This window comes from Theropithecus gelada, chromosome 12, assembly GCF_003255815.1.
Source record: "Theropithecus gelada isolate Dixy chromosome 12, Tgel_1.0, whole genome shotgun sequence".
In the NCBI taxonomy this organism is placed as follows: Eukaryota; Metazoa; Chordata; class Mammalia; order Primates; family Cercopithecidae; genus Theropithecus; species Theropithecus gelada.
In genome coordinates this window covers 86831125-86851389 of record NC_037680.1, presented here as the reverse complement: position 1 = coordinate 86851389, position 20265 = coordinate 86831125, and the positions used below count along the sequence as shown (strand labels likewise).

At 39.7% G+C, this 20265-nt stretch overlaps 1 protein-coding gene across 2 annotated transcripts in view; it reads left to right on the top strand.

Moving 5' to 3' along the window:
* Window positions 1–17022: 17022 nt before the first annotated feature.
* The window catches only part of KANSL1L (KAT8 regulatory NSL complex subunit 1 like), a 138681-nt gene continuing 135438 nt past the window's right edge, over window positions 17023–20265 (top strand). For both annotated transcript variants that reach the window (XM_025404300.1, XM_025404299.1), the window contains exon 1: window positions 17023–17208. The gene's annotated coding sequence lies outside the window, so the exon portion shown is untranslated. The remainder of the gene's footprint in view (window positions 17209–20265) is intronic.

The following is a 20265-nucleotide window of genomic DNA, read 5'->3' as shown; positions in this document are numbered from 1 at the left end:
CAAAGTGAGGAAATGACATTTGATTTGAGACTTAAAAGTAATTACAAAAAATAAACCATTAATTTAAAGTAGTTTTAAAATGGAAATAGATGTATTCTTACTCAACTTAGAACACAAACATTTTGTTTGGTATTGTTGATATTAAACATTGTTTTTTAATACAACCATTACAGCTGGAAAGAGGAGAGGGAAGAAAAAATATTTTGATACCATTCTTTTTTTTAATTTTTTTTTTTATACTTTTTTTTTTAAAGATGGAGTCTCGCTTTATCATCCAGGCTGGAGTGCAATGGCGTGATCTCTGCTCACAGCAACCTCCGCCTCCCAGGTTCAAGCGATTCTCCTGCCTCAGCCTCCTGAGTAGCTGGGATTGCAGGCACATACCACCACACCTGGCTAATTTCTGTATTTTTACTAGAGACGGGGTTTCACCACGTTGGTCAGGCTGGTCTTGAACTCCTGGCCTCATGTTCTGCCTGCCTCAGCCTTCCAAAGTGCTGTGATTACAGGTGTGAGCTACCACACCTGGCCTTTTTATTATACTTTAAGCTCTGGGATATATGTGCAGAACATGCAGGTTTGTTACATAGGTATACACACGCCATGGTGGTTTCCTGCACCCATCAACCCGTCATCTACATTAGGTATTTCTCCTAATGCTATCCCTCCCCTACCCGCCTGTCTTCCACAGGCCCTGGTGTGTGATGTTCCCCTCCCTGTGTCCATGTGTTCTCATTTTTCAACTCCCACTTATGAATGAGAACATGCAGTGTTTGGTTTTCTGTTCCTGTGTTAGTTTGCTGAGAATGATGGTTTCCAGCTTCATCCATATCCCTGCAAAGGACATGAATGCATCCTTTTTTATGGCTGCGTAGTGTTCCATGGTGTATATGTGCCACATTTTCTTTATCCAGTCTATCATTGATGGGCATTTGGGTTGGTTCCAAGTCTTTGCTATTGTGAACAGTGCTGCAATAAACATATGTGTGCATGTGTCTTTATAGTAGAGTGATTTATAATCCTTTGGGTATATACCCAGTAATGAGATTGCTGGGTCAAATGGTATTTCTAGTTCTAGATCATTGAGTAATCGCCACACTATCTTCCACAATGGTTGAACTAATTTCCACCCCCACCAACAGTGTAAAAGTGTTCCTATTTCTTGACATCCTCTCCAGCATCTATTGTTTTCTGACTTTTTAATGATTGGCATTGTAACTGGCATGAGATGGTATCTTATTGTGGTTTAGATTTGCATTTCTCTAATGACCAGTGATGATGAGCTTTTTTTCATATGTTCGTTGGCCACATAAATGTCTTCTTTTGAGAAGTGTCTCTTCATCTCCTTCACCCACTTTTTGTTGGAGTTGTTTTTTTCTTCTAAATTTGTTTAAGTTCCTTGTATACTCTGGATATTAGCCCTTTGTCAGATGGATAGATTGCAAAAATGTTCTCCCATTCTGTTGGTTGCCTGTTCACACTGATGATAGTTTTTTTTGCTGTGCAGAAGCTCTTTAGTTTAATTATATCCCATTTGTCAACTTTGGCTTTGTTGCAATTGGTTTTGGTGTTTTAGTCATGAAATCTTGGCCCATGCCTATATCCTGAATGGTATTGCCTAGGTTTTCTTCTAGGGTTTTTATGGTTTTTAGGTCTTACATTTAAGTCTTTAATCCATCTTGAGTTAATTTTTGTATAAGGTATAAGGAAGGGGTCCGGTTTCAATTTTCTGCATATGGCTAGCCAGTTTTCCCAACACTATTTATTAAATAGGGAATCATTTCCCCATTGCTTGTTTTTGTCAGGTTTGTCAAAGATCAGATGGTTGTAGATGTGTGGTGGTATTTCTGAGGCCTCTGTTCTGTTCCATTGGTCTATATATCTATATATCCATTTTGGTACCCATACCATTTTGGTTCCTGTAGCCTTGTAGTATAGTTTGAAGTCAGGTAGCATGATGCCTCTAGCTTTGTTCTTTTTGCTTAAGATTTTCTTGGCTATGTGGTCTCTTTTTTGGTTCCATATGAAATTTAAAGTAGTTTTTTCTAATTCTGTGAAGAAAGTCAATGGTAGCTTGATGGGAATAGCATTGAATCTATAAATTACTTTGGGCACTATAGCCATTTTCACTATATTGATTCTTCCTATCCATGAGCATGTAATGTTTTTCCATTTGTTTGTGTCCTCTGTGATTTCCTTGAGCAGCAGTTTGTAGTTCTCCTTGAAGAGGTCCTTCACATCCCTTGTAAGCTGGATTCCTAGGTATTTTATTCTCTTTGTAGCAACTGTGAATGGGAGTTCACTCATGATTTGGCTGTTTGTCTGTTACTGGTCTATAAGAATGCTTGTGGTTTTTGCACATTGATTTTGTATCCTGAGACTTTGCTGAATCAGCTTAAGGAGATTTTTGGCTGAGATGATGGGGTTTTCCAAATATACAACCATGTCATCTGCAAACAGAGACAATCTGACTTCCTCTCTTACTGTTTGAATACCTGTATTTCTTTCTCTTGCCTGACTGCCCGGGCCAGAACTTTCAATACTATATTGAATAGGAGTGGTGAGAGAGGGCATCCTTGTCTTGTGCTGGTTTTCAAAGGGAGTGCTTCCAGTTTTTGCCCATTCAGTATGATATTGGCTATGGGTTTGTCATAAATAGCTCCTATTATTTTGAGATACATTCCATCAATACCTAGTTTATTGTGAAGGGGTGCTGATTTTTATTAGAGGCCTTTTCTGCATCTATTGAGATAATCATGTGGTTTTTGTCATTGGTTCTGTTTATGTGATGGGTTAAGTTTATTCATTTGTGTGTGTTGAACCAGCCTTGCATTCCAGGGATGAAGTCAACTTGATCATGGTGGATAAACTTTTCAGTGTGCTGCTGGATATGGTTTGTCAGTATTTTATTGAGGATTTTTGCATTGATGTTCATCAGGGATATTGGCCTGAAATTTTCTTTCTTTTTTCTTTTGTTGTTGTGTCTCTGCCAGGTTTTGGTAACAGGGTGATGCTGGCCTCATGAAATGAGTTAGAGAGGAGTCCCTCTTTTTTTATTGTTTGGGATAGCTTCAGAAGGAATGGTACTAGCTCCTCTTTGTACCTCCGACAGAAGATGGCTATGGATCCATCTGGTCCTGGGCTTTTTTTGGTTGGTAAGCTATTAATTCCTGCCTCAATTTCAGAGCCTGTTATTGGTCTATTCAGGGATTGGACTTCTTCCTTGTTTAGTCTTGGGAGGGTGTATGTGTCCAGGAATTTATCTATTCTAGATTTTCTAATTTATTTGTGTAGACGTGTTTATGGTATTCTCTGCTAGTAGTTTGTATTTTTGTGGAATCAGTGGTGATATCCACTTTATCAGTTTTTTATTGTATCTTTTTTATTCTTCTCTCATTTCTTCTTTATTAGTCTGACTATAGGTCTATCTATTTTGTTAACCTTTTCAAAAAAGCAGCCTCTGGATTCATTGATTTTTTGAAGGCTTTTTCATGTTTCTAACTCCTTCAGTTCTGCTCTGATCTTAGATATTTCTTGTCTTCTGGTAGCTTTTGAATTTGTTTGCTCTTGCTGTTCTAGTTCCTTTAATTGTGATGTTAGGGTGGTGATTTTAGATCTTGCCTGCTTTCTTCTGTGGGCATTTAGTGCTATTAGTTTCCCTCTAAATACTGCTTTAGCTGAGTCCCAGAGATTCTGGTATGTTTTCTCTTTGTTCTCATTCATTTCAAAGAACTTCTTGATTTCTGCCTTAATTTCGTTATTTACCCAGTAGTCATTCAGGAGTAGGTGGTGTTCAGTATCCATGTAGTTGTGCAGTTTTGAGTGAGTTTCTTAATCCTGAGTCTAATTTGATTGTACTGTGGTCTGAGAGACTGTTTGTTGTGGTTTCTGTTATTTTGCATTTGCTGAGGGGTGTTTTACGTCCAATTATGTGGTCAGTTTCAGAATAAGTGCAATGTGGTGCTGAGAAGAATGTATATTCTGTTGATTTGGGGTGGAGAGTTCTGTAGATGTCTATTAGGCTCACTTGGTCCACAGCTGAGTTCAAATCCTGAATATCTTCTTAATTTTCTGTCTCATTGATCTAATATTGACAGTGGGGTGTTAAAGTCTCCCACTATTATTGTGTGGGAGTCTAAGTCTCTTTGTAGGCCTCTAGGAACTTTCTTTATGAATCTGGGTGCTTCTGTATTGGGTGCATATATATTTAGGATAGTTAGCGTTTCTTGCTGCATTGATCCCTGTAATGCCCTTCTTTGTCTTTTTGATCTTTGTTGGTTTAAAATCTGTTTTAGAGAGACTAGGATTGCAACCCCTGCTTTTTCTGGCTCTCCATTTCCTTGGTAGATATTCTTCCATCCCTTTATTTTGAGCCTATGTGTGTTTTGCACATGAGATAGGTCTCCTGAATACAGTACACCAATGGGTCTTGACTGTTTATCCAATTTGCCAATCTGTATCTTTTAACTGGGGCATTTAGGCCATTTACATTTAAGGTTAATATTGTTATGTCTGAATTTGATCCTGTCATTATGAGGCTAGCTGGTTATTTTGCCTGTTAGTTGATGCATTTTCTTCATAGTGTCGATGGTCTTTATAATTTGGTACATTTTTGTAGTGGCTGGTACTGGTTTTTCCTTTCCATATTTAGTGCTTCCTTCAGGAGCTCTTGTAATGCAGACCTGGTGGTGACAAAATCTCTCAGCATTTGCTTGTCGGTAAAGGATTTTATTTCTCCTTTGTTTATGAAGCTTAGTTTGACTGGATATGAAATTCTGGGTGGAAAATTCATTTCTTTAAAAATGTTGAATATTGGCCCCCATTCTCTTCTGGCTTGTAGCATTTCTGCAGAGAGATCTGCTGTTAATCTGATGGGCTTCCCTTTGTGGGTAAACCGACCTTTCTCTCTGGCTGCCCTTAACATTTTTTCATTCACTTCAACCTTGATGATTCTGATGATTATGTGTCTTGGGGTTGCTCTTCTTGAGAAGTATCTTTGTGGTGTTCTCTGTATTTTCTGAATTTGAATGTTGGCCTATCTTGCTAGGTTGGGGAAGTTCTCCTGGATAATATCCTGAAGAATATTTTCCAGCTTGGTTCCGTTCTCCCCATCATTTTCAGGTACACCAGTCAAATGTAGATTTGGTCCTTTCACATAGTCCCATATTTCTTGGAGGCTTTGTTCATTCCTTTTCATTATTTTTTCTCTAATCTTTTCTTCATGCTTTATTTCATTAAGTTCATCTTTAATCTCTGATATCCTTTCTTCTGCTTGATTGATTTGGCTATTGATACTTGTGTATGCTTCACGAAGGTCTCCTGCTGCGTTTTTCAGCTCCATCAGACTATTTAGGTTCTTCTCTAAACTGGTTATTCTAGTTAGCAATGCCTCTAACCTTTTTTTCAAGATTCTTAGCTTCCTTGCATTGGGTTAGAACATGTTCCTTTAGCTCGGAGGAGTTTGTTATTACCCACCTTCTGAAGCCTACTTCTGTCAATTCGTAAAACCCATTCTCTGTCCAGTTTTGTTCCCTTGCTGTCAAGGAGTTGTGATCCTTTGGAGGAGAATTGGCATTCTGGTGTTTGGAATTTTCAGCCTTTTTGTGCTGGTTTTTCCTCATCTTCGTGGATTTATCTGCCTTTGGTCTTTGATGTTGTTGTCCTTAAGATGGAGTTTCTGTGTGGACGTCCTTTGTGTTGATGTTGATGCTATTCCTTTCTGTTTGTTAGTTTTCCTTCTAACAGACTCCTCTGCTGCAGGTCTTCTGGAGTTTGCTGGAGGTCCACTCCAGACCCTTTTGCCTGCATATCACCAGCGGAGGCTGCAGCACAGCAAAGATTGCTGCCTGTTCCTTCCTCTGGAAGCTTTGTCCCAGAGGGGCACCCACCAGATACCAGCTGGAGCTCTCCTGTATGAGATGTTTGTCAACCCCTGCTAGGGGGTTTCTCCCAGTCAGGAGGCGGGGGAGTCAGGTACCTACTTGAGAAGGCAGTCTGCCCTTAGCAGAGCTTGAGTGCTGTGCTAGGCGATTCGCTGTTCTCTTAAGAGCCAGCAGGCAGGCATGTTTAAGTGTACTGAAGCTGTGCCCACAGCCACCCCTTCCTCCGGGTGATCTGTCACAGGTAGACAGGAGTTTTATCTATAAGCCCTGACTGGGGCTGCTGCGTTTCTTTCAGAGATGCCCTGCCCAGAGAGGAGGAATCTAGGGAGGCAGTCCGGCTACAGCAGCTTTGCAGAGCTGCGGTTGGCTCTGCCCAGTTCAAACTTCCAGGTGGCTTTGTTTACACTGTGAGAGGAAAACCACCTACTCAAGCCTCAGTAATGGCAGATGCCTCTTCCCCCACCAAGCTCGAGCATCCCAGGTTGACTTCAGACTGCTGTGCCTGGAGCGAGAATTTCAAGCCAGGGGATCTTAGCTTGCTGGGCTCTGTGGGGGTGGGATCCGCTGAGCTAGACCACTTGGCTTCCTGGCTTCAGCCCCTTTTCCAGGGGAGTGAATGGTTCTGTCTTGCTGGTGTTTCAGGCACCACTGGTGTATGAAAAAAAAAACTCCTGCAGATAGCTCAGTGTCTGCCCAAATGGCTGCTCAGTTTTGTGCTTGAAACCCAGGGCCCTGGTGGTGTAGGCACCCAAGGGAATCTCCTGGTCTGCAGGTTGCAAAGACCGTGGGAAAAATGTAGTATCTGGGCTGGAATGCACAGTTCCTCACAGTACAGTCCTCATGGCTTCCCTTGGCTAGGGAAGGGAGTTCCCTGACCCCTTGCACTTCCTGGGTGAGGCAACACCCCAGCCTGTTTCAGCTCATCCTTCGTGGGCTGCACCCACTGTCTAATGAGTCCCAGTGAGATGAGTTGGGTACCTCAGTTGGAAATGCAGAAATCACCCTATACCTATACCATTCTTTTCTAGAACTATACAGCTTTGATTTGCTCTTAGGCAGAAGTTTGTATAGTTGCCAGCTTAGGATCTTTATCATATGCAAAGTGGATTAAAATAATTTTTTATTAGATTTTACTGTATTTGTGGCTTTCACTTTTCTCCTACTGCCAGAAAGTGATATAGGACTAGACGGACCCCTTCCACACTGCCCCACTTCACTGCAGCCTCTTTTCCTTCCATTCCCAATCTTGAAGAAAATTAGATTTTAGGAATGAAATATCTGTAGGTTAAAAAAGTAAATTAGCACAGTAGGAAAAGTCTATTGTGTAGAGATGGACAGAGTTAGGTTTGAATGATTACCATTTAGGAGCCACTCAACCTCTGGTATGTTGTTTACCTTCCCAGGATTTTGTCAGGTGCAAATGACAAAAGAAACCCAGTTGAAACCACCCTAGGCAAAAACTTAAGTTTAGTTGCTTAAAAGTATTGCAGAGCAGCTCATATAAAGGCCTGCAGGAAATAGAGTTTCAAGGGCCTGATTCTGGAGCTGAGAACTCCCAGCATTTATGCTATATCCATTTATTTCTACTTTTCTTTCAAATTGGCCTAATGAACCCTGTAGAAGACCTTCATTATGAGCCCTGTAAAAATGACCTTGTGCTGCTTCAGGCCTGCATCCATCATTATAAGGCAGGGGAGAAATGGACTATGATTGACAGTTCCATCAGGAATATATGGACTGGGAAAAGCAGTCTCTGAAGCAGTGTGGTATTATCAAAAGAAAAGGAACAAAAAAGGCTACTGGGCAGACCTAAATCTCTCTCCTCCTCTTCCTCTTTCTCACACACACACGTGCACACATACATAGTGATTACATTCCTCTAGGTTCTAGTAATTTATGTATAGCAGAAAGTGAAAAGATTTCTAAGGTAGGATATTTTCTTGCAATGATCTCTGGTATATTTTCTATTCTAAACCAGTGGCTTTCTTTATCTTAACAACTACAGTCTTGTTTTACACCCCCAAAAGAAGCATGTTTTGTATCATGGGCTTAAAGCTGAAACAAACAATAAAAGGGAATTCACAATGTGCTTCTTAATCTTTCATTTGGTTTTTATTTCTTAAACAGCTTATCTTTATGTTTTGCTTGTGTAGCTCTGATTGTTGTCCCCTAGGGAGGGAATTTATCATCTGTATCTCATGCAGTGCTGAGTGCTCAAGAAACGATAAATAATAATAATGCTCAAAAGAACAGGCTGGACCAACACAGCAAGAAAGAAACATTGTGTAAATATAAATGAGAGTTTAAAAGCCTGAGTAATTTTGTTTGTTGGCTAAGAGTTTTAGGATCATGATTGCTTTAAAATTACTCTTGACCTTTCTTTCTTTGATGGTGTCATTGAAAACTGTTTTGATTTGCTATTTTAAAATCTAACTCTTCAAATTTTTACTAATCTAGTAATTCTAGTAGTTTATTACTCAAAGTATAAGATTTCTAGCAAACTGTTTTTCTCATGTCAGTATTATTTTTGGCACACACAGCATTTATTTATTTGGAGTCACTGGAAAGATTTGACATTGAGATTGAAACCAACTGTAGGTCTAAGTCTGTTGCTTTACAATAAATGAGGAAAAGAAGCTCTACTATAGTTTTTAAAATGTCATTTTTAAGAAAAAAACGTATGGAAAACGTAAAACTTACTAAAAAATAGAGTACAATAGAATGAACCTCCAGCTTCAACATTTGCCAATCTCCCCCAGTTTTTTCCTCACGTATTATAGGACAAATTCCAGACTTAATGTTACTTCACAAACACAAATGTATTTCAGAATATGTTTCTAACAGGCAAAGATATTTTTATATAGCCACAAGGTTATTATCATACTTTAAAAAACTTAACACATAATTCCAAGTTCACATTAAATTTTCCTTGACTGCATCAAAAATGTCTTTTGTAGTTAGTTTATTCAAATCAGGATCTGAACAAGGTCCTCAAATTGTATTTGGTCTCTCTCTCTCTGTCTCTCTCCTTTTTAAAATAGCAGTCCTCCCTGTTCTCTTTTTCCTTTCTTTTTATACATTTTATTTGGAAAGTTAACATATAGCATATTTTCCCTTTTTTGGTATTCATACATAACAGTAAAATTGCCTTTTTTGGTTCTCTGAATTTTAGCTTTTATAGATTGATGTGATCACCACCACAATTAGGATATATAGAACAGTCTTATCATCCCCAAAAAACTCCCTTAACAGTCTTTTCACCTCAAAAAATTCTGCCCTTCATATTCATACCCTCTCCACACCTATTACTGTTGGCACTCACTGATCTAATCTCTGTCTTTACAGTTCTGTCATTTTGAGGTGGTCATATAAATGGAATCATATAGTATGTTATCTTTCGAGAATAATTTATTTCTCTTAGCAAAATATATTTATGATCCATCCATGTTGCATGAGTCAATAACTTGTTCCTTTTTTGGTGCTAACTGTAGGCATGTACCACAGTTTATTCATTCATCTGTTTACAGACACATTGGTTAAGATTAAATCTTACCATCTTGTTAAGGTTAAATATCCAGGAGAGGACTTACTGTGTCACATGGTAAGTGTGTGTTTAAACTTATAAGAAACTGGTTTTCCACGTATGTTTATTGCAGCACTATTCACAATAGCAAAGACTTGGAATCAGCCCAAATGTCCATCAGTGACAGACTGGATTAAGAAAATGTGGCACATATACACCATGGAATACTATGCAGCCATAAAAAAGGATGAGTTTGTGTCCTTTGTAGGGACATGGATGCAGCTGGAAACCATCATTCTTAGCAAACTATCACAAGAACAGAAAACCAAACACCGCATGTTCTCACTCATAGGTGGGAACTGAACAATGAGATCACTTGGACTCAGGAAGGGGAACATCACACACCGGGGCCTATCACGGGGAGGGGGGAGGGGGGAGGGATTGCATTGGGAGTTATACCTGATGTAAATGACGAGTTGATGGGTGCAGCACACCAACATGGCACAAGTATACATATGTAACAAACCTGCACGTTATGCACATGTACCCTACAACTTAAAGTATAATAATAATAAATAAATTAAAAAAAAAAAAAAAAAGAAACTGTTTTTCCAAAGTGCCTGTACCACTTTACTGACCAACCAGCAATGTAAGAGTTCCAGTTACTTTGAATCTTCTCCAGCACTTCGTTTTCTTAATTTTTGCCATTATAATAGGTGTGTAGAAGTATGTCACCGTGGTTTTAATTTGAATTTATATCTAATCATGCAGAATAATATATCATGTGCTTACTTGCCTTTCACATATTACCTTTCTTTTGCCCATTTTTTAATTGTATTGTTTGTTTTCTTTATGTTGAGTTTTGAAAATTCTTTATATATTCTGGATACTGTCAAGTACAAGGCAAAGCTAGGCTAACAGATTCAGCTACAAAAAAACAAGACCTTTTTAGACCCAGTTTATTGCTTACATAGAGAGTAAAAAGAAGAGTAGCTAAAGGAGCTAGCTCTTCATTACCTTTGTATAGGGAGACAGTGAAACAGAAGAAGTCAGATGACCACAGCAAGGATGATAGGATACCCTGTTGCTGAGGAGCCCATTCCATGATACTGCTAAGCAGTTTTTTTATAGCTGCATTTATGCCTTAAGTGTAGCGAGACAGAAACCCTTGTACCTCATCAGAAACCATGAGATAATGACAAAGGGCCTTTGGCAGCCTTCTTGGTATAGAGGGAAGCCAGTAAGCAATGGCATGTAGCAGTACCTCACAAGCCCCCATGCTTTCCTCTTCCAGGAGGATCACAAAGCATTCTGCCAAGATTCAGCTGCCATTCAAGCTGTGCCTATGTGGCCTATGCAAGGTTGTCAGCCGCTGTGGAGCTGTTCTTCTATAGATACAAGTCCGTTGTTAGATATGTGGTTTGCAAATATTTTCTCACTGTAGCTAGTTCATTCTCTTAACAGTTCATTTCTCAGAACAAAAGTTTTTAATTTTGATGAATTTCAGTTTACCATTTTTTAAATTTTGTGGGTCATGCATTTGGTGTCATGTCTAAGAACTCTTTACCCAAACCCAAATCATAAGGTTTTCTTTCTATGTTTTCTTCTAAGAAGGTTATATTGTGTATTGTTCACTTAGATCTGTATTCCTTTTAGTAATTTTTTAATAAAGCATGAAGTTTCATGTTAAGGCTCACTTTTTTTTGCACATAAATGTCTAACTGTTCCAACATTACTTATTGAAAAGAGTATCTTTTTAGACTGGATAAAGAAAATGTGGTACGTATACACCATGGAATACTATGCAACCATAAAAAAATGAAATGTCCATTGCATGTCCATGGGAGGGACATGGGTGGATCTAGAGGCCATTATCCTTAGCAGACTAACTCAGGAACAGAAAACCAAATACCGCATGTTCTCACTTATAAGTGGTAGCTAAATGATGAGAAAACATGAACACATAGAGGGGAGCAACACACACTGGGGCCTTTTGGAGGATGGAGGGTGGGAGGAGGGAGAGGATCAGGGAAAACAACTAATGGGTACTAGGCTTAATACCTGGCTGATGAAATAATCTGAACGCAAAGCCCCGTGACACAAGTTTACCTATGTAACACACCTGCACTTGTACCCCTGAACTTAAAATGTTTAAAAAGAAGAAGAAATAAAACTTTTTTGGGGCAAATTTGTAAAAATGGCAAAAGAAATAAATGGCATCCACATTGGAAAGGAAGAATTATCCTTGTTTGTACATGATATGATCTTATGTTTGGAAAAACCTAGAGTCTCCACCAAAAAAACTATTAACACTGATAAATAAATGCAGTAAGTTGCAGGATACAAAATCAACATACAAAAATCAGTAGCATTTCTGTATGCCAACAGCATACAATCTAGAGAAGAAATCAAGAAAGTAAACCCATTTACCATAGCTACAAGTAAAATAAAATATTAACTTATCCACTTGATGAAGTTGTAGAATTGTTGAGAGGGACTCAGGAGAGTCACTTTAAAGGCCCTGTTTGCTTTCCTGCTCTTCTTTCTGCCTGCTGCCTGGGAAATGTATAGTTATGATTGGGGTTCCAGCAGCCATCTGGGACCATGAGATTGCTTTGAAAATGGAAGCCAGGGCTGAGAATGGAAGAGATAAAATAATAGAAGGGAGCCTGGGTCTCTGGTGACTTTGTGGAGCTGTTATAACAGTTCTGGGATAATTAACCTGTAGGCTAATTTTACTGCATTTCATTGATTCTTAAGATGCACTATTTATGTATCATTAAAAGAAAACCACTGCCAATCAAACTCATACAATACTTTCTTACTGCATGAACTGTGAAGTTATTCTGATCTCTGAAATGTTAAAGTATGGAAAAAATGTGTCTTAGAATCAATAAAATATGTTAAAGGATTAACCCTTCTGTTTTAAAGCTATCATTATTTTGAGTTTTCTCATACATTATACATAGCCTGTCTTCCTAGTTTTTAATTTTTCTGCCTGTCTACGTTTTAGACTGAGAACTTCTTGTGGTTTCTTAGTCCACTTTCATTAGAGAGTTCCCATTTTAAGTATATTTTGATGAGTTTTGACAAATGCATGTACCCATTTGACTTCCACCATGGTCAGGATATAGAACTTTTTTGTCACCCTTTAATCCCATCCCAGTCAATTCTCCCCACCCCAGCCCTAAAAAACCACCGATTTGTTTTCTGTCATTATTGATTAGATTTGTCTTTCTCTAGAGCTTTATATACATGGAATCATACAATATTTATGATTTTGTCTGGCTTCTTTCAGCATACTGATTGAGACTCATCCTTGTTGTTTTATATATCAGTAGTTTCTTCTTTTTATTTCTGAGTGGTATTCCATTATATAAATGTGCTGTAATTTCTTTATCCTTTTTTTTGAGATGGAGTTTCGCTCTTGTTGCCCAGGCTAGAGTGCAATGGCATGATCTCCGCTCACTGCACCCTCTGTCCCCTTGAGTTCAAGTGATTATCCTGCCTCAGCCTCCCAAGTAGCTGGGATTATAGGCATGTACCACCATGCCCGGGTAATTTTGTATTTTTAGTAGAGATAGGATTTCACCATGTTGGTCAGGATGATCTGGAAATCCTGACTTCAGGTGATCTGCCCACCTCGGCCTCCCAAAGTGTTGGGATTACAGGCGTGAGTCACTGTGCCCAGCTCTTTATCCTTTCAAAGGTGATGGATCTTAGGGCTATTTCCAGTTTGAGGCTGTTGTGAATAAAAGTGCCATGGATATTCGTATACACAGGAAGTCATTTTGTTCCCCTTTAGTCATGGGCCAGTTCTGTTCTCTGTTGTACTTAGCCCTGGTTTGAAGATTCTTATAGGTCTTGCTACCTACCTCTACCCTTTGCTTGTCTATAGATACTGGTTAAAGCTAAATCTGTCCTGAGTAGGGATTATCATGTTTAACCCTTCTGCTGCTTCTGTTTCCCTTTCTAAACCTGATCATACAAAAAGAATTAAATATACTGGAATATAACAGTGGGGGACAGTTTCTCAGGGCATAGAAATATAGAGAAATAAATAGTACAAGCTAGGATAGGATGGGATGGGACGGGACGGGACGGGACGGGACGGGATGGGATAGGATAGCTTTCTATTCTGTGAGAGGTAGTGAGGAAAGAACTCTGGCTTTGGAGCCAGTCAGGTCTGTCTTCAAAATGGGCCATTTATTAGCATAAGAATCTAGGAACACTAATCTCACTGAGCTTCATATTTTTTTTCACCTGGAAAATGAATATAACATTCACTTTGCGGGATGTGAAAATTAATTTACCCAGTCAATAAATATGCGTTGAGAATCCACATGTGTCAGGCCCTGTCCTAGGCTCTGGGGATACAGCAATGAGCAAACCAGCAAAAGTGCCTGACTTCATGGAGCTTATGGTCTAATTTAGGGCGATAGACAACAAAAGTAAAAAAATCAAAATCTATGTTATATTAGATGGTGATAAGTGCTATGGAGAAAAAGTCACGAAGGGGGATAGAAAAGCCCCTTTTTGGCTGTGAGTTGCTTGAAATTAAAGATTGATCTTTCTCCTTTATCTCTAGCATTTATCACAGTGTCAGCTATACTAAGTGTTGCATGAATGTGTTTCTTGAGTGAAAGGAATGACTGAATAAAAACCAGTGTTGAAGAGAGAAGTTTATCTCATGAAATCATTGTAATACTGCTTACCTGGACATTTTTACAAGCTTCCAGATAGGTAATTATTATGTCAGCAAGAATGGTGCCCTTTACTTCTCCTTGTTCTTGCTGGATTTTAAAGTGTTCTATTCTTACCACTGTTACATTTTTTTCTTGGAAATCAGAATGCTTTTAATGTACCTTCTAAATAATATGTCCTTGATTTAAAAAAAATATTAGCTACATGCACTTTTCAGGCTGTTGCTGAGTAATATAGAAAATAATTTGGCAAATGATTCAGTATGTCAATTTTTGTAATAAGGAGAACTGATATTCTATAGTGTCTGGAAAACTGGCATGTATATGCTACATATAATAAAATCATGCCTTAGAACAATATTCAGTGTCAAGGGATAGTGTACTTAATATGTAGCTAAATGGGATTAAAAAAACAGTATGCACAGTGTCATACTTATAAAATACAGCAGGCTTTGCATATGATTGTGGTTTTCTTCTTTGTGCTTTCCTATATATTTTATATCAAATCCATATTTTTGTTAATCATCTCCCCACATTCCTATTAAACTGAATATAAAAGGAATAGGGAAAATGTACATGTATGACAACTTGATAGACTGAAATATTTATTTAAGGTCTGTAACATCTGGCAAGCAGCAGGGCTGACTAGAAGATAAAAGAATTAATCTGGAGTGGCCGGGTGCAGTGGTTCACACCTGTAATCCCAGCACTTTGGGAGGACAAGGTGGGCGGATCACGAGGTCAGGAGATCTAGACCATCCTGGCTAACATGGTGAAACCCCGTCTCTACTATACATACAAAAAAAAAAAGCCAGGCGTGGTGGCAGGCACCTGTAGTCCCAGCTACTCAGGAGGCTGAGGCAGGAGAAAGGCCTGAACCTGGAAGGCGGAGCTTGCAGTCAGCCGAGATGGCGCCACTGCACTCCAGCCTAGGCGACAGTGTGAAACTCCGTCTAAAAAAAAAAAAAAAAAAAGAATTAATCTAGAGTATTGGAAACAGCCTACCTCCCATGGCTATGTGATGAAAAAATTAGAAAATATATGTAGAAATGCTGTATGAATTACTATTTCTGTAATTACAAAACTTAATACCTTTGTCATACCCTATAAACTCCATGACAGGGAATTTACTAATATATCTTCATTAGCCATCACAAAACATGTGTTCAATAAACATTTGGCAAATATATAAATATTTTGTTTGGTAACAAAAAATTATTTCACAGAAAACTGTACCATCAAATGATTTGATGTCTCTACAGTTCCCTCAGGTTAAAATCTGAATTCCTGTCATTCAAGATTTACTCAATCTAGTTGACAACGTACTTTTCTACCCCCCAAATATTCACACAACATCTCCTCAAATCACCCAAGGACACTATCTCCTGAACTATTGATGCCTTCCTCCCCTCTCTAAAGTATTTTAAACATCCAACTCAAATCCAGAATTTTCCTTTGATCTATCTTAACACATGCTTATTAGACGTCTCGAACTGCTAATTAAAAAAACAAAACTTTAAAAAAATTCTTTATTCATTTTTGCATTTCTCTCCCCAGGGACTAGGACAGTCCTTTGAATATGGTAAATATCCAATCAATACTTGCTGATTTAATTATTTTTCACAACACATCATTAGCTTACAATTTTTATTACAATGAAAGTAAATCAATTTCCTAAAATTCTTCCCTTGCCCCATATTGAGGTGCAATTATTCAGTAAATTTTTAAAAATTATCTCCAATAAATGCAGCTGGTCATAAAAATTATTTCAGTAATATCACAATCTACTAGAAGAACCAGGAACAAGTAATTTTGCAATTTTGCAATTTTGCAATTCCAGTTATCTATGTTACGGATTACGCTTTGTTATGACTGCAGTTCCTTGGATTTCTCCCCTCTCCCGCCCCTGGGATCTTATCCAATTGATAAGGTTAAAATAATGGCAATCATCCTTCTGACTTAAAAAGCCTATTGCTCTTCGTTCCTTTAATCATTTCATGTGTAAATTAGGTGCTTAGGAAAGGCTGTGATACAACATCTAAGAAGCCACATTTAGAGTTGTTTAAAAAAAAATCTAGTTCGTGGCTGGGGAAGTGCCCGGGTGCAGGTTTGTTTTGTGGTGAGTGGAGCGCGGGGCCAGGTGCAAGACGCTCAGAAGTGTTTTTGGGTGTCGCTGGCCAACTATCTCCACATAAGTTCCGTTTATTTATTTGACAGTGTTACTACAGAGGGAAGTCCAGCGCCACTCAAACCAGATTTGTACAGACTTAAAAATGCTTTCTCTGGTGTTTTCTTAAATCATAAAACCACCCTATTGGATCCAAGGCAAATTTGTCACCTACTTCAGGTGAGGTCAGAAAGAATTATGAGTGGATTTGAGCGCACGGCCCAAATAAAAGCAAACGCTTGCGGACTTGACAATTATGAGAAATCTCTTAAAACTCGTGCTTGGAGCAGCCGGCGAAAGCCGCGGACGCCAAGTGTAGTCGAGGCCCCGGCGCGGGCGGCAGGGAGTGAAGTCGACTGATTTTTCCTCAGCATTTTGTTTTCCTGTCACGGGGGTACAAAAATAGCAAAGCAGGGCTGGAAAGTCTGCCGGCCGTGTGTTTTTTTTTTCCCCCCTTCCCCCGGGCTGGCACTGGGAAAGAGAAAGTAGGAAGCGGCAGCTGCGTGGAACCCGCCCCGAGGGAGCCGAGGTAAGCCCTGCAGCAGAGTTAAGGGCGTTGTGCTCCTGCCACTTCCAGAACACTCCGAGCCGCTTCCGCAGGCCCCGCCCCCTGCCGGGGTTTCCCCGCCACCCGCTTCATTTGCATGGCGCTGCCCCTCCCCCGTTGCCATTGGCCGGCGCCGGGCCCCGCCCACTGCTCCCAGACCGCGGCGGGGTTCCGTCCCCCCGAGCCGCACGGAGCTGCGGGCAGCGGGCGGACTGTTAAACCGCGGCGGCGGCGGCGGCCGGGGCGGGAGCGGGGCGCGCTCTGGAGACGAGACAGCGGCGCCCCGGGTGGGGGAGGCGGGCGGGCAGCTAGAGATCACCTCAGCAGCCCCCACCACGGCCGGACCGAAGGTGCGGCGGCGGAGGGGAGCCAGGGCGCCCCAGCAGGCGAGTGGCCGGCGTCTCAGCGGCGGGATGACGGGGGTGGGTCTCCCCTCTTGGGGAAGGCGGCAGCGCGGGGAGGGGAGAAGACTGCCGGGTGGACTTGCGGGCCAGGCGACCGACCGGCAGCCCCTTCGCCCCCCGAATCCTCTGGGCTGCTGGACTCTGGTCTCGGCACGGGATCGCGCTCTAGGGCAGGGGTCCGACCGCAGCCAAATTTAAACGGCTAAACCTAACAGCCTTGGCAGCTGGGGAGGGAAGGGGTCTAGGGAGGGGTGGGGGCGGACCTAGACGGCGGTCACGTGGGGGGTGGGGCTTGGCAGACCTCCCTTTTGTTTTGGCTGGCGCGTGCGCAGAAGGCAGAACACGTGGTTTCCTGGACCCGCCTCTTGCCTCTTCGGCTGAGCCTCACCCTTTGCGGGTGTGGCGACGGTTCTTTTGAGGCAGCTGTGAGGCGGAGCAGACTGGATTTGATGAGACCCCTGTTTTATTTATTTCACACTTTCAGGAAAACGTAGATTTGGGCTTTAGAGTTAGATGGGATCGAGCAGAATCTAGCGCATTATTGAGAGATGGTGCTTCCAAGTTTGTGTCACTTCGGTGTGCTGAGGAAGGGACCGGTCTTGCTGGAAAAAGTGAGACTGCGTGGTGTTTGGTAGCAAGAAATACGAGGCGGTATCCTGGCCGTTTCAGAAACCGCAGGAAAAGAAAGAGCCTGGCTTTGCAGCCGGGAGGGCAGGCACTGGATGGACGTTCTTGTAATGTTTTCTTACTCTGGGAGAGTCCGTTTTTGTTTGTTTGTTTATTTGTTTGAACTGTGGTAAGCACATTGCGTTTTTGATTCCCCAAACTTCAGAACAGTCACGTTCTGGCGAGGTTTAGGAAACAAACTTCCTTCGTCTTTAGCCAGTTTGCTTAATCTGAGTTTGGGTTAGTAATATTTTTAAATATTGCTGGATGAGGCAGGTTTGTTAGCCACAAAACCCAAGTGAAATGTTTGTGAGCACTGCAGACAAAACTGCCAATTTCTGACTAGGAAAAAGTGTCTCTAAAAATAATTCAGTATTGAGAAAGAGGCTTAGTAGTGAGTGGTCTCTGCCTTTCCCGTTCTTAATAAGTAGCCATTTCTTTGGGTTAGTCACCTCTCTGATGTCAAATTTGTTTCCTTTTTGTAAAGTTTCATAATATGGTTTCTGTCTTAAGAGATTGTAAGAAAGAAATCCCTTGGGTTAGGAAAAGTGATTCCTAATCTCTACCAATTGCTAAGTAGTGTTATTTTTATAACAGAACTTTTTTTTAAAAGCCCGCATGTTTGGGAAATTAAACAATGAATTAGTCATGAAATAGAATATATTTGATTATCTTTAAAATCTGTTGTAACTATTATCTTTGGTTCTCCCTCAGTTTCCACCTACTTATTCAGATCAGTGTCAGCGTCTGCAACCATTTCCTCATGGGTTTAATCTACATAGATTATTCTCTCCTGCAAACTGGAGTAATTTTTTATGTGAAACTTCTTAATCCAGGCCAATTCTCTCACATTGACTTTTAACATTTACATTTTAATTTCGTTTCATGATGTGCATTTGCAAATAGCAATTGATTATTTTGTTAAATATTATTTATTATAAAGTAACTTGGAAAATAGATGAGTGCAAATAAGAAAAATAAAAATATTTTGTACTTTAAGTATTTCTGTATGCATATATGTGTATTTTTCCTAAAACTGAGATCATATGGTATTTGCATTTAACTCAGACATTCCCATATCATTAAATATTCTTTGAAAAAAGATTTTTAATAGCTGCCTAACATTTCACCAGGTAACTATCGTATTTTAAATTTTTTCTATTGGCACATATGTGAGATGTTTCAGGTTTTGCTAGTGTGTATTTCACTACAGACAATATCCTTTTACATAAATCTTTGAAATTTCCCCCCCTTAGATTTGTAGAAGACGAATTACTGGGCCCAAAAGTCTGTTTTTGTTGTTTGTTTGTATGTGTGTTTTTTAAGGCTCTTGTGTCATCACCAAATTACTTTACAGAATGTTGTATTGATATACACTGATCTAGTGGTTTGCGTGTGCCTCCCATTATGTCTTTATCACCTAGTATTAGGCTTTAAAACTAAAAACCTTTCTTTAATTTGGATTTAAAAATTTTCACTCTAATCTGTGATGTATCTATTTTATTTTTTAACTTATTGTAAAGTGCTTGAGAGAAAGAAATATATTTCATGTTTGACATGCTGCAGATCACTTAGTGGGTGCTCAATAAATACTTGCCAGTTGGTTAATATTTATCTTTTTTGTCTGCGGAAGATCAGGAAATTGTCTTTTGCTTTTTGTTTTACTCAGTTTACTAGTACATTGTTAGTATACTATTATTGTTGGATTCATAACTTTTACTACTTTTTCATTCAGGTGAGGCCTTAGTGATCTGATCATAGTTGTCTACTAAAAGGTCAATTAACTTCTCATAGCCCAGCTGCTGCATTATCAGAGAGCTTCATCCAATTTTGATGCCATTTATCATGATACCTTAGATTATTTCATTTCCTTTACTCATTCATCTGTCTTCTGTGGAATGAACATAAACTTTAACTGATCAATGTGGTTTCACTTGTAGCTTTTACTGTATTTGGCAAAAAACGATGCCTACTGTCTAAAGTTCCTTTATTATTGAGATTGTTCTTGGTAGCTCACCTATTATTGCCGATAGCATCCGTTATGCCCTTTAATCTACCACATAAATCTTATAAATACTACATAATCCTTGTTTTCATGATGTTTTTCATGTATTCGAATAATCTCTCCATACCCTTATTTTGTCTATGTAGTATTAGATGGTAGTTGGAGGAGACAGAGAGCTGCTTTCTTCAGGTATAGAGTTGTGCTTAGGGTTGTTTACTGGTTGGGTTCATCAAGATACAAACAAAAGATTGGGGCTGCTTGCAACAGGAGTGACAGTTATTGGGCAATTAGCAACTAATTTACTAATTTTAAAGCATATCTCTTGTATCTCTATCCTTAAAGCTGATACTGCATTATAGTACTTTAAT